The sequence below is a fragment of the Bos javanicus genome, chromosome 7 (genome assembly GCF_032452875.1).
Source record: "Bos javanicus breed banteng chromosome 7, ARS-OSU_banteng_1.0, whole genome shotgun sequence".
NCBI classification, from domain to species: domain Eukaryota; kingdom Metazoa; phylum Chordata; class Mammalia; order Artiodactyla; family Bovidae; genus Bos; species Bos javanicus.
Window position 1 is genome coordinate 23362897 of NC_083874.1, and position 19787 is coordinate 23382683.

Consider the following 19787-nt stretch of genomic DNA (forward strand, 5'->3'; position numbering starts at 1 on the left):
TTATTTGGGAGAACTTGAAGTAGAAATACAATTTCACCTCTAATAGTTTTTGTCCTAAAACTCTGGTATGTGCTTTGTCTAATTAGTTGTATTAACAAGAAACTGAATTTTGGATGCTAATTCTAGAAATCTGTATGTACTTAAAGGGGGTAATTTAAGTTTGGGCAGTAATTCAAGCTGCTAAAGGAAAGCAATTTGTTAGCACATTATTTAGGCTCTCAACTTTAGAAGACAATGAATCATGAATCCATAGTCAGAATCCAGGGATGAACACTCAGAAAGAACATTAAAAAAAAAAAACCCAAACAACTCCATTTCTACTTAGCTATAAATTTAAGGAATGAAATGTGTCTGTATTCTGTAACATTTATCAAGAAATCTAACACTTTACAGGGAGGCTAAGGCTACTCATTCAGGTAGGCCAAGGAAACACGGAGTTATGGGTTATCTTATAATAATTCTTAAAAGGAATCAGATTAAACTATTGATACATGATGATTGAGAAGATATTTTCTATTCATTGAAAAATTTTAAATTTTATTTTGTTTTTAAACTTTACAATATTGTATTAGTTTTGCCAAATATCAAAATGAATCCGCCACAAGTATACTTGTGTTCCCCATCCTGAAAATTTTGAGTATCTTTTAATAAAAATGATTTTTTTGCTTATAATGTTAGAGATTTAAAGTCAAGTGTTGAGAGGTTATGAACATTTGGGAAAAATAAATTTGTTTACTATTATAATGGAAATACTTAGTCTCTATTGTAGTGTCTAGAGCCTCAAAGGAAAGAGCTGTATCTCTAATTATCCTGCCAGCTCATCAGGAGCACCTTGGGCCAAGTCCCTTGTGACATGAGGAAAGTCTTATCACTGTATTCTACTGTCCCACCTAGAATATGAGTTGAAAACTAGAAAACTAATAAAATTATGTGAAGCACTTGACTGAGATTTGAAGGGAATTTTAAAGATTAAATAACCATTTGACATGAGAATGGAAGTAATCATTTAAGATATACCAATAGCTGAGAAAGAATTAAAAAAAACACATATGTTACAAAGGAAAGATTAGTCTAAACACCACGATAAATATTGATTCTACTTTCTTACTCTCTTGTGGGAAAAATCTCTACTTTTCTAACCTTTATTTTGACAAATATTTGGTATAATTAGCAGTAGTTTCATTGCATGATGGGCTCTCACCAAATAAAATGATGAAATCCTATTTTTTGAAATCCTGTTTTTTAATTCATTCATTTTTTAATCTTGTCTTTGTTGAGGACAGTATTTTGGTGGTAATTTTATGCTCACTCAATTGAGTGTTCAGTACAGATTTCTATTGTTTAGACATGGTATTTTCTGCTATGGTATAGCTTATCAGCACTCCACTAGGGTAACCACCTACTTTCCTTGGTGCTCAGTGGTTCCCAGGACACACTAGACTTTCAGTGTCAAATTCTGAACAGTCTTAAAGAGTTGGTCACCCTAGCACTGAGAAAGAGAAAGCAAATGTAAAAATCTTTGAGAACATAAGATAAAACAGGAGGAGTTAACTTGCCCTTAAAAATTTATGCCAGTTTAACAACATGTTCTTCTGTCAGTCCATTTCTGATATAAAAATGCCATGTAAACTTTAGGATATTTCTAGGTGAAAATGTGGAGGTTTAAAATTTGGCCAAACTGAGAGCAATGATCAATGTCAGTATGGAAAAATGTTCTTCAAGAAGTGGAAACTATCAGAAATAACTAGTAGCCTCAGTGCTCTATTAAAAACAAATTGGTTTGAAACTTTATTTTATTTTATTTTTTTAAATTTTATTTTATTTTTAAACTTTACATAATTGTATTAGTTTTGCCAAATATCAAAATGAATCCACCACAGGTATACATGTGTTCCCCATCCTGAACCCTCCTCCCTCCTCCCTCCCCATACCATCCCTCTGGGTCGTCCCAGTGCATTAGCCCCAAGCATCCAGTATCGTGCATCGAACCTGGTTTGAAACTTTAAATTCATGATTTTCAGATGTTTCAGAGGCTTACTGAATTCAGTCCAAACTATCTTTTGAACTCAGTACTCCTCTATGTGCCTTCCTCTCCAGAGATTTTATTGTATATATAACTTACTATAGATAAGTTCATATATTATCAGCTCTTAAGGATGAGTTGATATAATCTGAAGTTGAGGAACTAATAAATCTTTGAAAAATATATCTCTCACCTTTCTCTTATCTTTTTGAAAACATCTCCTCTCTAGATTTGCTGACACCACACTTTGAATTTTCAAATATATCATTCCAACCTCCCTTCTCTGGCCTCTAGCATTCAGCTTCCACTTGGGACTTCCCAAGTCTCCATCTTCCTCCTTTCTCTTCCTTTCCTTTTCTTTTACTAACTGTCCTTTCCCTTCCCCTCCTCTTCATCTTCTTTTTCTCCTCTTCTTAGAAAAGGTGATTTCAGATCATCCTTAGGAGGTGATCTCATCTACTCTTATGGTTTCAAATGCCATGTAAATACTTACAACTATCAAGTATATGTATTAGCTCAGATATCTCTTCTATATACAATTGCTAAGGGCCTTATGCAATCAGTTCATATTTTATTCAATATGAACATGTCAAAAATGAAACTCATCATTACCTACCAAATGGCTGTTTTTCTGGACCTCCCATTTTACAGCATGGCACCACCTTTCCCCAAAGTCTAGAAAATGATCTGTATCCTTTCTGTCATACCCACCAAGTCAACAATTCTGATCAATTCTAAACTTTCTAAGTGTTAAGAGCAGTTCCATTTCCTTTGCTGCAGACCATCATCTTTGCTCACCTGGATTACTGCAGTAGACTATAGTCCTCCTATTGATGAAGGGCCTTGTCCTTTCTTCAATAAATTTTGCACACTATAGCTGGGTGGCTTTCTAAAGTATGGATTTTATCATGTCATTTCTAAGCTAGAAATTCTTCAGGGTCAAAGTCTAAGTTCCTTAGCATAAATTGCAAAGACCTTCATAATCTATCACCTATTTACTTGTCCAGTACCTTTCCTGATTACTCATCAACTCCCCCCTCTCTCTCTCCTAGCCCTATTCCTTGGATGTCTGGTCCAGCCAGAGTAAGTCATTTATAGTTCCCTGAGCAGATATTCGGTTGTGCATCCTTGTTCCAGCAGTATTTTGACTGCCTGGCTAACACTTTTCATTCTTCAAGATTTAACTCAGGCATCACATTTTTCTAGGGACTTCCCTCATAGCTCAGTTGGTAAAGAATTTGTCTGCAATGCAGGAGACCCCAGTTTGATTCCTGGGTTGGGAAGATCCCCTGGAGAAGGGATAGGCTACCCACTCCAGTATTCTTGGGCTTCCCTTATGGCTTAGCTGGTAAAGAATTTGCATGCAATGAAGGAGACCTGGGTTCAGTCCCTGGTTTGGGAAGATCCCCTGGAGAAGGGAAAGGCTACCCACTCCAGTATTCTGGTCTGGAGAATTCCAGGGCCTGTATAGTCCATGGGGTAGCAAAGAGCTGGATAGGACTGAGTGACTTTCACTTTCACTTTTTTCAAGGAAGTGTTAGTTCCCTCTACTATGTAATATAATAACTGCATATGCCTCCTACATAAACATTTCTCTCAGCTTATTATAATTTTTGTTAACTCATTTGTCTCCCTCAATAAAATGGAAACTCCTTCTGAACAGGGACCATGACTTATATAATATTTGTGCTGTCAGCATCCAGCACTGGAGGTGGTTACATACTAGATATTTGGCAAATGTTAAATCGATATGTGAGATGTGAATCATAAAAGCGAAGACTTGACTTCATTTTGTAAACCTGGCTATTATAAATTTCAAAGTGAAAGTCACTCAGTCGTGTCTGACTCTTTGTGACCCCCATGGACTATACAGTCCATGGAATTCTCCAGGCCAGAATACTGGAGTCAGTAGCCTTTCCCTTCTCCAGGGGATCTTCCCAACCCAGGGATCGAACCCAGGTCTCCCTCATTGCAGGTGGATTCTCTATCAGCTGAGCCACAAGGGAAGCCCAAGAATACTGGAGTGGGTAGCCTATCCCTTCTCCAGGGGATTTTCCCAACTCAGGGATTGAACTAGGGTGTCCTGCATTGCAGGTAGATTCTTTACCAACTGAGCTATCAGGGAATCCATTATAAATTTGAGGCATCTCCAAAATCTTAAGGAACAAAGGGAAATCTTTTCACTCTGCTTTTCTCATGTTTCCAAGAATCAGGACAACTTTCTACATGGTCTATATGGTTGAATTTCTTTCTTGTTTCTTCCCTTGAATTTCCTCAAAATAAATGTGTTTTCTATCTCAGTCTCACACATCTATTAGTATATGTTTTAAATACAGACTGCTAAGATCAGAGTGCTGGTAGAATGAAAATAAAATTCTGTTCTCTTAGGTCAAGAGATCTGGGTTTGAATCCAGACTCTGCAGTTTTGTTAGTCTTCATACATAATTTACCTTCTTTTATTCTTAGTTTTCAAATTTAAAATGGTAAAATGGACCTAATACAACCTTTCTTGTTAGATTGTTATAAAAATTAGAAAAGATGCAAATCAAATACACAGTAAATGTTCACTTCAATTATAAGGTTGGCTTCCCTGGTGGCTCAGATGGTAAAGAATCTGCCTGCAATGCAGGAGACCCAGGTTTGATTCCCGAGTCAGGAAGAATCTCTGGAGAAGGGAATGGCTACCCACTCCAGTTTTCTTGCCTGGAGAAATCCATGGACAGAGGATCCTGGCAGGCTACAGTCCATGGGGTCGCAAAGAGTCAGACATGACTAGGAGACTAACACGAAGCAGCAACAGCAGTTTAGTGTCGCAACAACAGCAACAGCTGGAATTCTATCATGAAACTGAATTACTCTGTTTTTAAATAGAATCTGCAATGGATTATAAGAAACAAGAAACTCCTATAGTGCAGGTGGTATCATATTTTTAAATGTGTATTTTAATAAGCACCAAGCTTAAGTCTGTTATAATAAATTACCTGGGTTCTTACTTAGATTTTTTTCATATCCTTAAGTTTATGAATTTAATACATTATTGAAATTCATGTTAAGTATTTTACTAAGCATATGGGAAGATGCAGAATCAGGTATCACAGTACCATAATGGATCTTAAAATTCATTCATTAGTTAAGACATGCAGAAGTAATAAAAATGTTTGAATATTAAAAGTAACTTTTACTAAGTATATTATCAAAACCAATATTAAATATTAGTAACTTTGAGTAAATATCCAGAGTATCACTTCATATGTAATACTCTAAATTTCTAATAACAAGAATGTATAAATTTAGATGAAAGTCTATATTTACTCCTTTTATGACCTTATCTAATACCTTGCTTTTAAACACCATTTTCCTGATTATTTCCATATTCATATTTTCATTCTGGACTTTTCCTGAACTCCAGATTCACATATCTAACTGCCTACTTAGCATCTCTAATTGAATGTGTAAGACATAACTTAAAATCCCCAACACTGAACACTGATATTCCTACCTTCACAACATGGTCTGCTCCGTATCAGCAAATAGATACTTCATTCAACCAGTTTCTCAGGTCAAAATGCTTAGTATCATACTTTCTGTTGCTCACCCCTAGTACTGAATACATCTGCAAATCTCATTGGCCCTACCCTTAGGATATATCCAGAATCTAATCACTCCTCACTGCCTTGACTCTTACCTTAGCATAGAACATTATAACTGTAATACAGGTTACTGCCATTTTCCCTGGCCTCTCTGCTCCAATATAATTTATTCTCCACACAGGAGTAGCTGGAAAGCCTTTTTAAAGCATAATTCAGATCCCATCAACCCTCTGCCCAGACTTCTTTTGGCTTCCTATTAAACTCAGAGTAAGAGCCAAAGCTTCTGCAATTACCTAGGAGGATATATGACATCTGCCCCACTGCCTTTTCAACTTCATTCATTCAATTGCTCCCTTACTTATAGTGTTCCAGCAACACTTGATTCCCTTGCTCTTTCTGGAACTCACTAAGGAATCAGGGCTTTTGTGCTTTTTGTTCTTTCTTCTTGGCATATTTTCCCCTGATATCTACATAGCTTGCTTGCTTCTTCACCTAATTCAGGCCTCTCTTCAAATATCACCTTATCAGAGAAGCTCACCTTGCCTATCTTATATCAAATGGCACCCACTCCTGATACTCTTTCTCCTCTTTACTCCATGGCACTTATCTCCACCTATCATAGTATTTATTGATAAAAAGTGTTTTTCTGTATTTTCTCGTTAGAATGTAAGCCACAAGGGGTCAATGAGTTTTCTTTCACATTCACTGATTTACCCACATTCCTGACCCAGAAAAAAGCCTGGCACATGATAAGCACTTAGTAAATATAAGCTGAATAAATCATTGAAGAAATTTTATTGTGTTTACTATTATTGGGAAACAAAAGGAAACAGCCGAGTATGACTATCACAAGCCATTTTAATGGGATATTAGTTCTAATAATACCAATAAAACCACTTACTTACCATCAATTAATCTTCTCACTGCTGATTTTTACACTCCTAATTTCTGATTGCTAAGTTTATCCAGAACTACGGGGTTACTTGTAACACTTTGATGCTTTAGTCAATTGAAATGACATTCTTGGAAAATAAAGTTTTCCATTTTACTTTACAGATATACAAATAAATTCTGTAGTAGCTTTTTGAGTTTCTGTATAGTAGCCTCACTTCTCAGCATCAAAACAGTCTTGAGTAAGTATTTACCTACTTGTCATCTATAAAACATTAGCCTGTCATCATGTTTTTTGAAAGTACATTTTCTTTACTTTTTAAAAGGCAGGAAATGTTAAAGAAGTTCTATAAATTTCCATATGCTTTCCTGAAGTCTTCCTACATATTGGAATAAGCTACAGGGTTTTCTTATATGGCTACCATTTTAAAAATTATCAGTTATTTTGCTGCTATGCACCTGCTTTTTAATGTTTCCTATGCTATATTAAAAGAAAAACAAAATTTCCATCGCTTTACAAGTAGTAATTTGTGTGGTCTGGATTTTTGCAGCCTAAACAAGTAGATTATCTCTTCTGATGTTTGCTGAAGCTCCTGCTTTGTAATCATACGGGCAGTTTCACTTGTCAGAGTAATGGTTATGCCCACAAAACAAATTTTCATATCAGCAGTGAAACCCTGAAGGCTGACTTTCTTTCTGCACATGAAACATGTTTTACTGGAACGTATGTGAGTGTTTTTAGTGTGGGTGGGGAATGACAGGCAAAGTAGGAATGTACTGTTATATATTTTATTGCTATTTCATATTTTGAACGGTGAGATATAGCTCACACTTTCATGCTTTACCCTATCTGCCCAGATGTGCATATCTTTCACTCCCAAGATTTGACATTTAAAATTTTATTTACACATCTATCATATTGTAAGAGTGCTCCAAAAGAAAGGCACTTGGAATTGGTTAGACCTGGGTTTTTATTTCCTACTTCACCTCTTTGTTGCTCTGAAACAATTATCAAGCCATTTAACCTTTTCAAGCTTCAATAAGATGGGAGTAGTAATAGATATTTCACAGAGTAATGTGAAGTTCAAATAAAAATAGGTTTGCTAAGCACACACTTAACAAGGAGGCTGATGGACACTTACTGGTTACAAAATGGTAGCCATCACTGGCTATCCAAATGGCACCATGAGGTAGCACCCACATCTGATAGAGAGGCCGTGCACCTAGGCTGGAGGTCACATTCTTGTCTGGAGCTCCAGGTATTATAAAATGCATAACAGTTTTGACTACATGAGTGGCCCAGGAAACTATGCTGGGGCGGTAGGACTTCAGGAGGCTTCTTTGAGAATTCCTTACTAATGCTACTGCTACCTTTAGCAACATAAAGAAATCCTCAAAATTTCTCTGTGAGTAGTTCCTTGCAGGCCACAGCTGACTTGACTCTAAACAAAGCGGTTCCAGTGGGTTAACATGCTCTCTTACTGACACTGAGCCATGAAAATATTCTGACTTGATTCATACTCCATGATTACCACATGTTTATAATACTTGCTAGATTGTACGTGATAAATGTCCACCTTTCATATGACTTATTATCTTAAATTTATGAGCTAATTTCAAAATCTAAATAGTATAGAAACAAATATTTTACAATAATTTGGGAATATATGAATATTCTCTTCTACAGGAGCTAAGTATTTCAGTGTGTCAATAACTTCCTTAATGAACTATGTATCCATTCACGCATATATTCAGTATCTATGCAACAGATATAAATTGGTACACTAAATATTAATATATTATGCTAGGTGTCACTCAGGACTGTCTCTCCTGTATACCTTTAAACCACCATCAGAGTTATATTTCCCAATGGCAACTCTGATTACTTAAGTTCCAACCTAAGACAAAAAACAAAACAAAACCCCAAAACTCCATCAGTTCACTGTTACCATCAAAAAATTCAAATACATTATTATGATATAAAATCTATCCCCTATTCACTGAAACTCAGACTTCACACACATACTCGTCTTTGCCAGTTCCAGCAAATAACATGTTCTTGTGTTCATCTCTATCAATGTAAAAAGTGTTGCTTTTGCCTATAAATTTCCTACTTCTCCTCTTTTTTTAAAGATAGCTCAAAGCACACCTCAAATCCCATATCCAGAAAAAAAAAAAAATCTCCCTGTCCATAATGCTCTGATGGCACACATTCATGTTTCTATTTGAACTCATTGCTGCTATGCTGTATTTCATCTCAAAGTGATAAAAGTGAGAGAGAGGAATAGATTAAGGAAAATAGGAGGATAGAGTGATAGACTGTGGCAGGAAAGAGGTAAGGGGCATAGGAAAAAGAGGAAGCAGTAAAGGGAAAGGACTCTTATATAAATCTGGGTATCCAGAATGATCACCGCTTCCATCATGCATGTCAAAGTGGAGCAAACATACTACCAGGGCTATATTACCATGTACAAGAGAATGGGAATACACAAGATTGATTTGTTCCTGATACTTAGAAGTCAATTCTCCCTGAAGACTAAACTTAAAACATTTTATAGATACTCATATTACTATATACCAGAGAATATAAAATGTGAATGAATGGTTATTATATTCACATTAGTTTTATGCTTACCCAGGTTTTATCAAGCTAAGCTTACTAATTCTCTTACTAAAAATGCCAGCCTATGTGTTTACTCTGTTCTAAAAGGGATCCTTACTTTTAAGTGACTGAAAATAATGGTTACTTTAGTATTCAACACGTCCTATTCACCAATTTAAAAAGAAGCAAAATATTAGACTATATTACAAAGCTACAGTAATCAAAACAGCATGGTATTGGTACAAAAGCACACACACAAGTCAATGGAACAGGAAGGAGAGCCAAGAAATAAACCCATGTGCCTATGATCAATTAATCTATGACAAAAGAGGCAAGAATAGGCAATGAAGAAAAGACAGTCTCTTCAATAAGTTGTGCCTGGAAAACTGGACAGCAACATGTAAAAGAATGAAATTAGAACATTCTCTAACACTATACACAAAAATAAACTCAAAATGGATTAAAGACCTAAATGTAAGGTCAGAAACCACAAAACTCCTCGGAAAAAATATAGGCAGAACACTCTTGCCATTAGTCACAGTAATAGTTTTTTGTATCTGTCCACTAAGGCAAAAGAAACAAAAGGAAAAATAAACAAATGGGACCTTATTTGTCCCATTAAACCAAGTTAAACTTAAAAGCTTTTGCATAGCAAAGGAAGCAACCAAAAAAATGAAAAGATAACCTATAGAGTGGGAGAAAATATTTGCATATGATCAACAAGGGGTTGATATCCAAATTACATAGCTCATACAACTTAATATCAAAAAAGCAAACAACCAAATAAAAAAAATGGGCAGAAAATCTGAATAGTTTTCTTCCAAAGAAGACATACAGATGGCTTATAGATACATGAAAAGATGTCCAACATTGTTAATCATCAGAGGTTAAAACCACAAAGAGATATCACCTCATATTTGTCAGAATGGCTACCATTAAAAAAAAAAAAACCCAAATAATAGTCGTTGGCAAGGATGTGGAGAAAGGGGAAACCTTGTACACTGTTGGTGGGAATGTAAATGATTAGCATGATTACCATATTCTTATGACACCTGATAAACCATCTGTGAAGAACATTCACCTTTCATATCACTAAGCAATTGTCTTGAATTTATGAACTAATTTCCAAACCTAGATAACATCCAAGCAAACATTTTACAATAATGTGGGAATATATTAACAGTAGAGTTCTACCCTAAAGAAGTTAACAGGCACATGAAGAGTCACTTAACAGTGTTGCTTATTAGAAAATTACAAATCAAACAATGAAGTATAATCTCATACATGTCACAATGGCTATCAACAATATGTCTATAAATAACAAATGATGGCAAGGAAGTGGATAAAAGGGAACCCTAGCACACTGATGGTAGAACTTGAAATTGGTATAGCCACGAAAGAAAATAATGTGGAGGTTCCCCAAAAACTTAAAACAGAGCTACCATATGCTCTAGCAATTCCACTCCTGTGTATATATCCAAGGAATATGAAAACACTAATTCGAAAAGATACATGTACCCCGTGTTCATAGTATCATTATTTACAATAGCCAAGATATTAAAGAATGTGTCCATTAGCAGATAAGAAGCTGTAGTGTGTATGTGTTAACATATACATATATATGGGCTTCCCAGGTGGTTCAGAAGGTAAAGAAAAGTGAAAGTGTTAGTCTATCAGTCGTGTCTGACTCTTTGCAACCCCATGGACCGTAGCCCTTCAGACTCCTCTGTCCATGGAATTCTCCAGGAATACTCCATACTCCATGGAGTAGGTAAACATTCCCTTCTCCACAGATGGTAAAGAATCTGCCTGCAATGCAGGAGACCTGGGTTTGATCCCTGGATTGGGAAGATGCCCTGCAGAAGGGAATGGCTGCCCACTCCAGTATTCTTACCTGGAGAATTCCATGGACAGAGGAGCCTGGGGGGCTACAGCCCATGGGGTCACAAAGAGTCGGACATGACTGAGCGACTAATAGACACACACACACACACACACACACACACATACCCGTGTGTGCACACATACACAATGGAATACTACTCAGCCATAAAAAAGAATGAAAGTTTTTCTATTTGTGACAACATGGATGGAACTAGAGGGTATTACCTTTAGAGAAATAATAATTACAAAGACAAGTATGCTATGCTATGACATATATGTAGAATCTAAAAACATAAAACAACTTGTAAAAATGACAAAAATGAAACAGACTCACATATACAGTGAGCAAACCAGTGGTTACCAGTAAGGAGAGGGACCAGGGGATGGGTAAGATTAGAGCATGGGATTACGTATAAAATATAAAGGCAACAAAGATATATTGTATGACACAGGAAATTACAGCTATATTCTTGTAATAACTTTTAATGGAGTATAACCTGCAAAAGTACCAAAGCACTGTGCTATACATCTGAAACTAATAAACTGTTGTAAATCAACTATACCTCAATTAAAAACCTATATACTGAATTGTTTAAAATAATTTTTCCTCTAATATATAAAGTGAAATTTTCATTTAGAATTTTTATCTGATGTAAATATATAACATAATAACATTTTAGCACAGTTTAAAATTATTCAGACAACAGTACAAATACATTTATTTTTATTTCATTTCTTCTCTTGAAGATAAGGCACAAAGGGATTCAAACAGATATCCCAATGCAACTTTATAACTGAATTGACAACGTATGCATAATGGTACATGTCTGTACAGTTATTTTAATAAAATACATCATTGTCAATTAATGCTATTCAAGTACACTCCAGGTACATAAACTATCAAAACACTTGATAGGTGATATTTCTCCTTTGTGTTAGGTACAATTTCTCCTCTTTTTATTTCATCTTTCCCTTTGTTTGTTCCTGCAATTCCTATCTTGCTCTTACACAGTCTCCAAGTAATGGAAAACCACAAAATTATTTCTCTTCGTCAATAAAGCCCTTATTGAGGCACTTTTTTTCTGATAAATTCACTCAGTTTGCAAGCCTTATTCTTACCTAATAAATAAAAAATTTCTTTGCAGATCTTGGCCAAAATTATGAAATAAGTCAGGTAAGACAAACATCTAGAAGACTTGAGACTTACAATGAGGTCAGTAAGCTTGAGAAGCTGATGACGAGGGCCAAATTGGTCAGACTCCAGACTAAACAGTGGAGGTGGGGGGTGGGTGTCTAATGTAAATAACTTTCATCTGGTTGTGAAATGCAGTTCTCACAAGCTAAAAGAGGTATTGAGGTACCATGTGAAGCTACAGCAGCCTTGTTTGTTGCTATAGTGTCGTGCCACTTAGAAAAATCGATTTTACTTCCCAGAAAATGAAATCTAGCCCATAGCTGAAGTGAATTCCTTGTTTGAGCAACAAGAATCTGATACTTAATTCCCTGGTTGACTTGAGATGAGCAGTAAAAACCCATTCAATATGCAGAGACTGTTGGGCATAGATGCAAAAGGCAGTTGCATTAATATTAGAAGCATCTCTCTGCTTTGAGATTATCATTGAAATTGTTTTACAGGTTTTCATGCTTAAACCAATATGCTTTTAATTTAAATTTATTTTTATTATAATTGGAGGATAATTGCTTTACATTATTGTGGTTTCTGCCATTTATCAATATGAATCAGTCATAGGTATATATATGTCCCCTCCCTCTTGAACCTCCCTCCCATCTCCCACCTCCCACTCTATGCCATTCCTCTATGTCGTCACAGAGTCCCGGATCTGAGCTCCTTGTTTCATACAGCAAACTTTTACTGGTCATGTAGTTGTACATATGGTAATGGGTATGTTTCAATGCTATGCTCTCAATTTGTCCCACCTTCTCCTTCCCACCCTGTGTCCAGATGGCTCAGTGGTAAATAATCTGCCTGCCAATGCAAGAGACCAAAATGCTCTTTAGCTTCTCAGTACAATTGAGCTGCATGATTAAACATGACAAGCTCCAAGTCTCTGGCACAGTATAAATAGTACATTAAAGGTCTGAGGGCAGCCTCAGGTTCCTGGTGGCACATGTTTTCATTCAACTGTCACATGTACTAAATGATATGACCTTATCACTTCAGCTGAATCACAAGTCCAGTTCTGAGATCAGGATTAAAGACAATCACATCCCTTATTTTATCACTTCCTTTAGGAATTTCACTATTCTAGATGATTTTTTCTTCCATTGGAGCAGTTTATTTCTAAAGATCAACAACTATATAATAAAAATCTCAAAAATTTTAACAATATCCTTTGGAAAATTTGATTGGGTAAGGCACCCAGCTAAAGAAAAATAAAAGGTGAAATGCATTAAAGATTACTAAGATTGTTCACTTTAGCAAATGTTTTAAAAATTACTTTGGCAAGAAGAAATCAGATGGACTAGTGAAAAATTACTGTTAGATTCAAATGCCTAGAGGTTACTTCTCAAGCAAGTAGACTATATTGAAATTATTGAATTGAAAGAAGAGAAATCAATGGAAATCTTGTTGAAAACCTGTTTGGAAATAAAAACTTCATGGGAAATGGACAGTATGATGGTTACAAGTTACTTGTATTTTCAGTTCTCTAATAAATGTAATCTGAAGTTAGGCTGTTTGAGTGTTCTTTCAGGTTATTCTTCCTGTATCCTCCACACAGACTGAAAGAAGCAGAGAAACCATCCTTGGTCTTTCTTTCCCACTAGACTTTCAACCCATCAGCAAGTCCTATTTTCTCCACCTTAAAATATATTCTTATTTTCCACTTTTCTCACCTCTATCGCTAACACTGTACAAAAACTTCATCTCCAGCCTGGATGCCTGCACCGGCTTGACTGCTCCCCCACATCCTACAGTCCCGTATGGTTCTGTCTTTGCATAGCAGTCATATTAAAAATTAATCAAATCATGGTACTGACTGAAACTCTTCTGATACACTGAAGGATGAAACCCTTATTTGTACCAGGTCTCACAAGTCCACACCTGTTTGGTCTCTGACAATCTCTCTGACTTCGTCTCTTACTGTTCTTCTCCCTTACTTCTTTGCAGCTGAGGTACCCTTCAAAGCAGCTGTACTTGATGTACAGCTAGATAAATTCCCATATTTTAAAACTGATTTATGTTGTTATTCTGTCCCTCTGGAATGGCTTTTTACAAAATCTTTGCTTTACTTCTTAAATTTGAGTTTCTACTTACAAGTCACTTTCTAACTGTCTTCCCTTCAGTATTCACTATCCCTTTATCTCAAACTTTTCCTTTTTGGCACTTACCACCACATTATACTAAACTGTCTATCTACTTCTTCATTATCATTCTCTCCCACTACAATGTAAACTCTAACAGGCACCTTGAAAAATCAAGACTATGCCAAAGTGTCTAGCAGTTTAGGCATGCATGTCTTTTTTTCTCCTTTTCCTACAAAGTCACTAAGCATTTATAATACCAGGGTTTGGTTGTTGCTGCTGTTATTACTGTTTTAGTAGAGATTTTGACTTCCAGGGTTATCAAACCCAGGTCTCCTTCATTGCAGGTGGATTCTTTACAAGCTGAGCCACAAAGGAAGCCCTCATTGCACACATTAGCAGCTAATCCAAAGGAAGGTTTCAGAAACTTTTGAGTTTTGGTAGGTCTTTTAGTCATTCAACCAGTTCTTAGTGTCTACATAAGCATGATAACATAGTGATCAAGCACACACACTCAAAACAGACTAGTTGGTTTGACTTCTTGTCAAATCACTTGCTAAATGATCTTCTTATAAGTTGTTTATAAATTATGAATACTAATAATACTAATAATACACTTATTATATATATGCTGCATAAAATTCTTGCAAGGGCTCAGAGTCAATAAATGTAAAGCTGTGAACAATTCTTGGCACAATATGAGTATTTAAGAATGTTAGTTTTGAGACTGTTGTACAAACTTCCCTAAATAGAAATGACTACTATGCTTCATAGAAATAAGACTTGGTACTAATGACTACATCAAAGGATTTAGATTTGGAAAAAAATTAGAAAATTTGGCTTCTGCTGTCTGTGAGAGATCCTACAGCCACTGTGTCAATTTCCAAAAATCTCATTAAGGCTACAGTAGTGACAGGCCTTTAAAACACTGTCACTTTTTCTAGGAAGTATATAGCTCTGGGGTATTCAGTGACAATTCTTCCATTTTCTGTAAAGTAAGGGTTTATTCTTCTCAGAAAGACTCAACACTTTGAATGCATAATCAAGTTGACTGAACTGATTTTATGTTTCAATCAAACAATTCGTCAATTGGTACAAACTGGAGCAAACTAGTTATATTCACAGTGGAGACCCATTCTTTGTCTCTTATGGCCTATGCATACAAATCTTGTAATAATCAATGTAAACAAGCAGAAAATATTTTAGAAGTAATAAATAAATGAGGAAATAAATGAGATTCGAATTAAAATAAGGAGATGAAACCAAAAAATAGATAGATACAGGCTATTATTTCTAAGTTTTAAAATATTTCTCAAGTATGACACTGGCAATATATTTTAGGGATTATGAGATGTTAGTTTGTTGATTTAGGAATCTTTAGGGTCTAATAACAGAAATTTGATTCCAAAATAACATGGAATTAGTGACAAAGCATGTATGTATGGCTACATGCATGCTGTTGTGTCTGTGGTGTGGTTGTTTTATAAAAAATGGAAAAAACTCTGGCTCAGCAGACAGAACTAAAGTTAGGAGTTCTGTAAGTCTGTTATCTAACTTAGGTAAGTGTTAATAATGAATTCAGGTATATAAATTACTTCACAAGCTTAAGTATTCAAGAATGGACATGGTCACTTTTCTTTTTACCATTTATTTGTCTGACTTAATCTGACCTTATATCTGCCCAAACTGACAGACATTAATTGTATCTTAGCCATTTTTAGGACTCTTGGCCATGCCTTTGCCCAACTGGGTTGAAAGATCCCAAATATCTTTGTAGTGACAGATATTTGAGAAGTCATTCCTAGCTCTGGTCTTCACTTGCCCAAGCCCACTTGTTCCGTAAAGCCCAATGGCTCCATCCCTTGTTTACCTTTGAATTGCTCAATGAACACAGATAGAGAAAAGATCACTAAAATTTATCACTGAAAACGGCATGGAGACTAGATCAGTTCACCATTTTCAAATTTAATCCATAAGACACAGACAACTCTATAGAGTTATTTAAACTAATCTAGGTCATAGAAAGTTACAGAAAATTCCCCAGTTTTCTTGATAAGGTAAAATAACAACAAAATGCAGTGAAGATAGCTTTAAAGTAACTATAGGCCCCAAATCCCATATGAAAATAGATTAGAAATTTAAGTTAAAAGTCCATCAATATATGAAAAGAACAATAATCTATAATCTATCAGCATTTACTACAGAAAGGCAAGAAGAGCTTAAGTATCAGAAATATGTCAAAGTAATGAATTTAATTACAAGCCAACTGAGAAATCCATCCAATAAATGCTTTAAGGTATTTAGGATAATTTAGCAGCTACTTATAAGAATATCTCTAAGAAACAGAAAAAAGTATATTCATGAAGGATTATTCAGTGTTTTTTTTTTTTTAAATTAGAAAACAATATAAACTTTGAATACTAAAATGCTAAAATACTTGAACAAAAAGCAGAAATCATCAGACAGATATGCCCACTACATTTCACCACTGTATTGTAGGTTCATGTGAATACAGTAAGACAAAAAAGAAATAACAGTAAAAATGTAGGAAACAAAGAGCTGGAAGATTTCCTTTTATTATGATGTACTTGTATGCCGAGAAAAACCAAGAGACTTTAGAAATACCCTGCTGGAATTAACAGTATATTTTAATAATGTGGATGGATTCAAGGTAAATATAAAAAAGTTAACACTGTTTCTTTATATTAAGCTCTATTCTCCTAGATAACATAATGAGAAAGTTAATTTGCAAGATTGGATTAGAATATAAGAAAATTAGGAAAACATTAGGAAATGTTACATTATCATATTAAGCCACCAGAGCTAACTAAAGAAAATAAAAAATTTAAGAAACTGTAAAATAAGTTTTAGAGATGCTCTATCATATTCTTAGATAAGAAGACTTACCATCATAAAAGTACTCTTTCCTTAGAAAAGAAATTTTATGCAATCTCAAATAGAACTCCCACAAGATATTTTAGGGGGAGAAGAATTAGACAAATAATTTTAGTTCATATGGAAGAATAAGGAAAACATGGGGAAAATAGCTATTTTCTTAGAAAGATTGTTTTATTAGTAGATGTAAGAATGTATTTTCTTTGTACTTCTACATATACTATCTTTGTACTAGTTTTTATTAGAACTCAATTATTTTTACAGTATTTAACAGTGTTACTCTTGGTTAACTACTCAGTAAATTTCCCCTTTTAACAGTAAACGAGATCCTATCTTGTTGAATACAGTAGTATATAATCAATTTGCTCCCTTTTGGAGTAGCCAATAAGGTGATATTGCCAATAAGGCAAGTTCTTTAAAAGGGGCTGACCTAATTGGCTCATCCTTTATTTTTTCCCCTTTCCCTTTATTTTTGATGCCTAGAATGTAGATGTTATATAAGTAAATCTCGAGTTGTCCCTTCAAGTGAGCTTGAGGATTTTAGCCGTGTACTAAAAAAAAGATAACAGAAAGATCCTCAATCCCTGATGATGGTGGAGCCACGATGCCATCTCATGTCTGACTACCTTGGAACTTTGCTGCTTTTTTATGATTTCTGTTGCAGAAAACTTAAAATGCAGCCAAACTTAATTCAGATAATACAGCACATCTTCAATGAAATCTCCATCCTTAGAGGTACTTTCTAAGTGTGCATGTAACTGAGTCCATCTCCTGCTTAAAATACTTCATTGAGTACTTATTACTTAGAAAATAAAATTGAAATTCTTTAGGTGACCACTTACTATTCTCGATGACTCTTTTATATGCCCTCAGCTATTTCCGGAGAAGGCGATGGCACCCCACTCCAATACTCTTGCCTGGAAAATCCCATGGACGGAGGAGCCTGGTAGCCTGCAGTCCATGGAGTAGCTAAGAGTCGGACACAACTGAGCGACTTCACTTTCACTTTCATGCACTGGAGAAGGAAATGGCAACCCACTGCAGTGTTCTTGCCTGGAGAATCCCAGGGACGGGGAGCCTGGTGGGCTGCCGTCTATGGGGTCGCACAGAGTCGGACACGACTGAAGCGACTTAGCAGCAGCAGCAGCAGCCATTTCTATTCTTTCTCTAACTCAGATCCCTCACCAGTAAATAAAATGACCTATAAACTTCTGAGAAGTCATGTGTAATCGTCTATGTTCCATGAGAAACCCTTTCTTGGGTGTTTTCAGAAAACACCCAGGAGTGTTTAAAATCCAGGAGTTCCTTTAGTAATACCTTTTATTTTGAATTTTCTCTATTATTTGCCTCTCTTTCAACCTAACTGGCATGATTTACTTGAACACAGATGCAATTTCTTTCTTTTTTGTGTCACTAGGTCATATGTAAGTCAACTGAAAAATATCAGATTTTCCATAAATATGTGTTGCATTATTGATCAGAATATATGTTAACTAAATTCTCAAGGAAAAACTTTCCGACTGTAGCTTCCTTTACCCTATCACCAATACTGTCTCAGAAAGATCCAGGAAACCCTCCTCCCTATGAAAATGTCGAATTCTGGGCACACTGGGATAAATAATATTCATTGATCACTTAGGATGTGCTGGATATGGTGCTCAACACTTTACATACCTTTTTTCATACAGCTTCAGAACAACACAGTGAGATAAATTATATCATTATCTTGTCTATTTTGCATCTGAAGGCTCTTTAGAGGTAGGAAAATAAATGAACTGCCTCAGGTTACACGGGTAGCCAGTTGTGAAGCTGGGGTTTGCCTCCAGGCAATAAGACCCTAGAGCTTCACGTATGGCTCTGCTTCTCTCATGCAGTCACTGCTTGTTTGGCACTGAGATCAAATTAGATCCAGGTTTTAATCACATCCTTGCCACTTATTACCTATGTGACCTCAGGAAAATCACTTAAATTCTATGCATTTATTTCTTCATTTGTAAAATAGTGATAATAATTACCCTTCTCAGTGATTTGCTTTAAGAATTGAATGAGCTGGTACTCAGATTATTCTAAGTCACTTTTCCTTAGAATATTAGGTTTCTTCATTTGTTTGTATTTTAAGGCATTCATTTTGGGGAAGTTAAGATGTAACATCGTTTTTCTAAGAAAGTTTTGTTTTATTCAATTTTCAGCCTTTGATGAAATGCCAGGAAATCAAGTAGCACTCTTAAAGTTCTGAGTTTCAATAGGCGGACTGGAGTTAACCACAATGGAATAACATCCACTACAGTCCTACTGGGATTAACCAAATCATCTCACAATTAAGTGGGTCAGTTAATTATGCACAGTCAGTGAAATGATAGCAACACTCCTACCTCCAAGAACTTCACTTTAGTTGACTCCTGACTGATTGAACACACACTTCCTATTTTGTTAATCAGAATTAATAAAAAAATAGATATATTGCTTTACCTGAAATTTTCACTTCTGTTAAACTCTTTGAAAAGTATTCACAATGTATTCTGAACAAAATATTTAGAATCTTTTCAGTTAAAATGACTTACAGAGAAAAATTCATCATCCAGGACTGACTAGAAGAAATGATTCCTAGTGAGAATGCATATGTTCAAGTACAGTGACA